This window comes from Nothobranchius furzeri, chromosome 12 (assembly GCF_043380555.1).
Source record: "Nothobranchius furzeri strain GRZ-AD chromosome 12, NfurGRZ-RIMD1, whole genome shotgun sequence".
NCBI lineage: Eukaryota > Metazoa > Chordata > Actinopteri > Cyprinodontiformes > Nothobranchiidae > Nothobranchius > Nothobranchius furzeri.
The window spans coordinates 68,135,799-68,142,599 of record NC_091752.1 but is presented as its reverse complement, the minus strand read 5'-3'; positions in this window follow the sequence as shown (position 1 = coordinate 68,142,599).

Here is a 6,801-nt window from a genome sequence, read left to right as displayed (position 1 = left end):
ACCCCTCCCCCTGCTCTCTGATCAGCGATGTGAGTGTGTGTGTTACACTGCCAAGCCCACTAAAACACACTGGTACACCCCTCTCCGGTCTCGTGCCCAAGAATTTATTATCCTCAGGGTGGTGAGGCGAAGCGCAGGGAGGTTTTTGGAAAAGGAGGGACCCCCCCTCAAGCCCCGGTGCCAACAGATGACAGTGACATATAGCAGGAAAGCCACCCAGAAGGAGAATGATCTCACACCTCAGCCACGCGCTCGCCGGGAGTGGGGGAACGTGGAGAGAGAGAAGAGAGCTACAGCTGGGGGTAAACGCAACAATAAACCCAGATTAAAGGAAACCGACCGGGGGAACGAAAAGGTAGAAGGCAGAACTCAAACTTTAAGGAGACATTTAGAAACGTATCAGAGTTTGGATCATTTTCATGTAAATAAACACTTTCAGGATCTTGGTGAAAGCCAGGAAGAGAAGACTCAGATTATCCGACGTGACTGAAATAAACCAGGTGATCATTTAGCAAACACGGAAAAAGGACCAAAGATGGTTTTGTGTTGACGGCTAAAAAGTTCTCAGAGAAATTATGTTTTAATATAACTAAATATGATCGGTCGGGCTGAACGTGAGAATAGTCTCCTACACCTGTCTCCTGGTTCTGATAGAAAACAGACGATGAAGCTCAAGGATTAGAAAATCCGGACAGATCTACGTCACACTGTCACAACATACATGGACTCGCCCATCTGGACTCACGATGGGGAAGTCTGTTGTTGGTTTAGTGTCCAGGAAACAGCAGAGATCGTCTTCGCTAGTAGAAGCTAACCATTAGCAATAGCAACGCCACCACACAGGGAGAGAAAACATCAGCGTTGCTGTCAGCCAGTTAGAGGGTCAGAATATACTGAAAAATAACGATTATCTCTCGTCCGACTACCTTCTAGCTCCTGAAACAGGAGTGCCACAGATTGAGTTATAAGGTTTTCATTTGTACTGAAGACCACCATCCTTAGCAAAACAACATAGGTCATCTCAAGCCTCCAACATTCATGCTTTGTGAACCACCAGGACCACAAATCTCATCACGGAGAGAGGGGCTAATTTTTTAGCCTAGCTAACAGAGCTAACGGAGCTAATGGAGCTAATGGAGCTAAGTGAGATAATGGAGATAACTGAGCTAATGGAGCTAATGGAGTTAACAGAGCTAATGGAGCTAATGGAGCTAACTGAGCTAACAGAACTAACGGAGCTAACAGAGCTAATGGAGTTAACGGAGCTAACTGAGTTAACAGAGCTAATGGAGCTAATGGAGTTAACAGAGCTAACGGAGCTAATGGAGCTAACAGAGCTAATGGAGCTAATGGAGTTAACAGAGCTAACGGAGCTAATGGAGCTAACTGAGCTAACGGAGCTAATGGAGCTAACGGAACTAACAGAGCTAACAGAGCTAATGGAGTTAACGGAGCTAACTGAGTTAACAGAGCTAATGGAGCTAACAGAGCTAATGGAGCTAATGGAGTTAACAGAGCTAACAGAGCTAATGGAGCTAACTGAGCTAACTGAGCTAATGGAGCTAATGGAGCTAATGGAACTAACTGAGCTAACGGAGCTAACAGAGCTAATGGAGTTAATGGAGCTAATGGAGCTAACTGAGCTAACAGAGCTAATGGAGTTAACGGAGCTCTAACTTCAGCTCAGCTCTTTGACCTGAGAAGTTTTCTCAGATGAGACACAGACCAGGGGAACAAAGAAGTCCAGGTGTTTTGTTTTAAAGGTTTGGAAGCCCTAAAGTCCATCTTATCTTTAGATCCACTAAAAATAGTAAAAAAACTCATTTTTTGTTCCTGAAAACTGTTGATCTGTTCTTTAAACGGCTAAACCAGTCAGGAGTTCTACAACGGAGAAGATTGTGTAACAAACGTAATGTGGTTGGGAAAAAATACCGGGTCATACAGTATCTGCATGAAACAAGCTATTTATCTGCTTTGTGGTGTTTTTTTTTTTTTTTTGTTGGTACGTTTTACAATTAAAAAGATGTCTAATAGCTCCCAATAACACATGAGGAGTCCTTTATAGCAGGGGTTCCCAGTTTTTTTGAGGACCCCCTTGCTCATGTCCAAGTCAAGCCAGGACCCCAACTCCTATGTGCGTACACACATTAAACGTGACCATTTACCATTTTTACACAGGCACACAGTTATAAATTCTATATGGAGTTCTGATTATACTGTAGGGTGTGTTATTGAGAGTTTATAAATGTAACTTTTACAAATGAATTCTTTCTAATCTCACAATCGCAGCAAAGACAAAATTGTGGGGACCCCCTGTCATTTTGAGGGGACCCCCAATTTGGGAACCCCTGCTTTAGAGGACCTGGATCAATCCTCTCCAACATTTTTTAAGCACTGTTTTCTTTCACTGTTTACAATGTCGTCATGGGGCGACGGTGGCACAGGAGTTAAGTTGCAGGTTCGAGCCCGCTCAGTCTGTCACTGTCGTTGTGTCCTTGGGCAAGACACTTAACCCACGTTGCCTGCTGGTGGTGGTCGGAGGGACCGGTGGCGCCAGTGCTCGGCAGCCTCGCCTCTGTCAGTGCACCCCAGGGCAGCTGTGGCTACATCGTAGCTCATCCCCACCAGTGTGTGAATGGGTGAATGACTGATTGTGTTGTAAAGCGCCTTGGGGGGTTCCAGGACTCTAGAAGGCGCTATGTCAAATACAGGCCATTTACAATGATTAAAGTACTGTTTACTTTAGTTACATTTAACTAGATTTTGCAGCGAAAACCCAAAGAAAGGTGTCAGTAGCTGCAGCTGTAGAACTCTTGTTTCCATTCATCATATTAAAGTACTTTTCCGTCTTCGGCCAGTAATTCGATTGTCGGTATTTTCACTCTCCCTGGTTCCCAGCGAGTCTCCAGCTGGCTCTCTCGTGTCTTCGCTCTTCCCAACGCGGTTGGCATCACGACAACATCCCCTCTTCAGGACCGCTTTTATGTAACAGCACGTGCCTGCGTTAGCGTCAGCGTGTGTGGTATGCACTGCAGGTAGAAGTCCTCCAACCGTCAAGGAGAAAAGGCTCTGGCAGTTTTACGGGCCGGAGATCAAACGCGGCTGCTGTGATGTCACCCTCTGCAGCCCCTCAACCACTTATTGCACCAAATGAGAGCCATTAGTCGTGCAAACAAAGACTTAACATTCTGTGCCGTTTAATGAAGAAGGCGAGCAGGAAGTATAATTAACTCCTGGGCCAGTACGTGTCAGAGAGGGGTCAGCAGCGCGGTTTGCCGATCGGTGTTTGGACTAATGAGAGTCAGTAACCCAACCCAGCTCGGCCCAAACGCTCCGTCTGATCTCTGAAGAAGACCAAGCGGTCTGCATCACCCTCAGGAGAAGAGGTCGCATAAAACCAGCCAGTTAATGTCTGGAAGGCTCGCTCGCCGCCCGCACCTCTCCATCTCTGTCTGCACTTTCTGTCTTTACCTCTACCCACAATAACGTCTGCATATTACAGCTTGGGAATGGGTTTTAAAAGGGAGCAGACGAGGGTGCCAGAATGGGAAAAACATGGATTGGCTCAAGGGGAGCAGATTAGGCAGGCATGCCAAACCTCACGCTTAGCAAGAAACAAGAAAATGACCCCTTTTTCATATTAATACTCGGAGTTAAAGACCAACCGCATTGTTGGAGGAGAGGAAATCAAAAATCCCACCCTCTTCGACAAGAGAGGATGAAAATTCCAGGCGGTGGGTTGTCACCTCGTACAGATCTTTCGACTCTGTCGGGAACGTCGGAGTGCTGGAAGTGTAACTGCAGGTCTACGTGAGCCCAGAGGACTGGAAATTCAACTCGCAGGCCTGCAAACATCCTGCTACGGCAACACGAAGCCACTAATTCAGGCCTTTGTGTCTGGTAATGGATGTTATGCCGCTCTATGTAGATGTGATTTGATGGGATTGATTGCTCTGAAGATCACTCGGAGCTTTTTAGCACCGCCCTGCCACCCAAACTGTCGGCCTGAGAGCCCATGTTGCCTCTGTTGGTGGTCCTTGGTGTAAGCTATATTTTCCCTTTAGCTCTCTCCCTCTCTCTCCCCTTCTCTCACTCTCCTTTTTTTATATAGCTAACACAAAATTGTTCCTAATTCGCTGCTGCTAGAGGGGGGTAATTTGCGGCTTTTGGCTGAGTGTTGCAAGCCCCAAATTTGAAAAAGCTGCAGAGCTGAAGGCGCTCTGTGAAGCGCAGAAGGAGGAACAGCAGAGAGAGGCAGAGACGGGGCCCAAATTCAATCAGCTGAAGAGGAAAAAACAAAAACACGATAAGCCTCAAAAGGCTGCCACGCAGTAATAACTGGTGGGTAGTGTGAGCCAAAAGCCACCAATAATTATGGCTATTTTAATGAAACGATGGAGATAATGTCTGCTTTCCAGCTCAGCGGGATCTCGGTTTAGCCTGTGAAGAAACTCGTATTCTGATCAGACTATCTGGGATCAGATACTACAGCTCATAATTCACTCGTGTTTAGTTAGTCTTTCCTTTCATTTAGTCAGATAAAAAACTGTCTCCACGAGTCTGCAGCAAAATAACTCATCAGATGGAGAGAAAACAGCTGGATCTTCTTAAAAGATGCTGAGCCACGAGCAGAATGCAGGTTTCGCTGCCGGCCTGAGAGGGAGCAGGACGTTATCGTTCAAAACGAGCCGTTTTTCTGCGGGGTTTATTAAATATGACTCAAAGACAGCTGGGCTTCAACATGCAGGGATTGGTGTAGAGTTGCAGGGCTCCACCATTCCCCTCATGGTTCTGAACCTGTGGCTGTGTATGCCAGCGACATGTGCACTGGATTAATCTGCTTGTTGAAGCATTCCCTGAGAAAAGGCATCACCCGCCACCTTGCATGCCAAACTTTTTAACTAAGAATATGTGAATATGAGAAATGATGCAGTTTAGACTTGTGCTTGATTATCATTTAGCTGTGGCAGCCATCTTGAATCCAGAACGTTGTCCATGGGTGTTTCTCAAAGCCAAGGAACCTCGCCTTGATGTCTTGGCCCCGCCCCGGTTGCCTAGGAGATATGTCATCAGGAGCCGCCAAGACGTGTTCCGATCGGTTCCAATGTTCATGTTCTACCGAGGCGTGTGTTCTCCATTTGTTAGCCGTTTAGCTAGCTGAGCAAGGACACATGGGAGGTGTCTTGTAGCCTAGCCTTGGTCAAAAATTACCCAGAATACACTGTGGTATTTTCAAAAGGACGGCGAATCAGAAGCCAGCAGCTACTTCGGGGACAATTTTCAAGTTTAAAAGTAAGTCAACTAACTTAAAATGTTTTTTTTAGATCCAAAGAAGTTATCTATTGTTGGTTAGTTGCTTAGTATAGTTGCAGCTTCGGTGGCTAGCGGGTAGTAACTCACTTATATTTTTAATTTAATAAACATATACACAATCTAAAAAGTAAAAGGTTCGTTATATATTTATATTGAAACTAATACGTATAAAATATAACGTTATCTCCCGTGTCACGTGACGTTACGTGACCGCCGTGGAAGCCGCGGTCACGTGATGCAAGTCTGTTCCATTTAACCGTTTTCTTTGACCAAGGAAGGACAGTGTCCTCGTAAGCAAGGCGCCTTGACATTGAGAAACACCCCGTGACCATCAGAGGACCACTGTCCAACACTTTCATTGAAACGTATCCAGCGAGTTGTTTTGTGTTTTGGGGGGTTGGGTCTGACAGCTGGAACCAAAGTGGTGATGAGTCTCCTCCTGGGCCTTTTCTTAGCGAAAGCAGCTTCTTTGTTGCCCTTTTTTTTCTCCAGGCTAACCTCCGAAAGTCTCTTCACTGCATCTGAACCACTGCTCAGGTGGAGCTAGGTCTAATTTAGGACACGGTTCTGGTGCTGCAGGGCCTTCTCAGGCCCTGAAAGTCTTAATATGAGTTCATCTGGTCACTCTCAAGAACATACTTAAATGATAAAACCAATAAGCCATAAAACTTTGGAATTCAGAAACATTTTTGCCACAGCAACATTTGACCGACTGATTTAAAGGAAAGCTAAGTAAATGATCTAAATGACCACCTTTCATGTGGATTTTGGTTATGGTTGGCCAGACATCTCTGACTTTCCAAGTATCAACAACACGTGGTGTTCCTGCTGATTTTCATGACTCAACCAAGAAATTCCAAGTTTGCACAAAGCTCCAGATAGCTAGCTTAGTTAGCCTAGCATATGAGTAGAGAGGTCTTAAAAGCAGCAATCTTTTACCTCTAAACCCTCAAATGAAAAGATTCACTGAACTTTAAAGGTTTGGCTTCGAATAACTTTGTTATAGCTAAAAGCTGTGTGTGTGTGTGTGTGTGTGTGTGTGTGTGTGTGCGTGCGTACTGCGTGCGTGCGTGCGTGCGTGCGTGTGTGTGTGTGTGTGTGTGTGTGTTTACATTTATGCTAAGCTAATGTGGCTAGCTCTCCAGAGGGATCATTAGCTCCTGTTCTCCTCTAGCTACACAAATCTGAGACTCCTTTAGTTTGGATTTTTATGTTTCTTCTGTCTTTTCTTTTTTTTCTCTCATTATTTTTGTTTCATATTCTTTCTTTTAATTTTCACCTCTTTTGTTCCCTTTTTCCCTTTTTTGCTGTTTTGGTTTTTTCTATTATTCCTTTTTCTTTGACATCCTTTTCTGCCCAGCCCTTTAGCCTGCACAGTGGTGGCACATTTATTAACACTGTTGCATTAGTGCAACGGCTGCCGGTTCGAGTCCCAGCTTCTACGTGTTTCTATGGAGTTAGCATGTTCTCCTAAGCATGTGTGGTTTT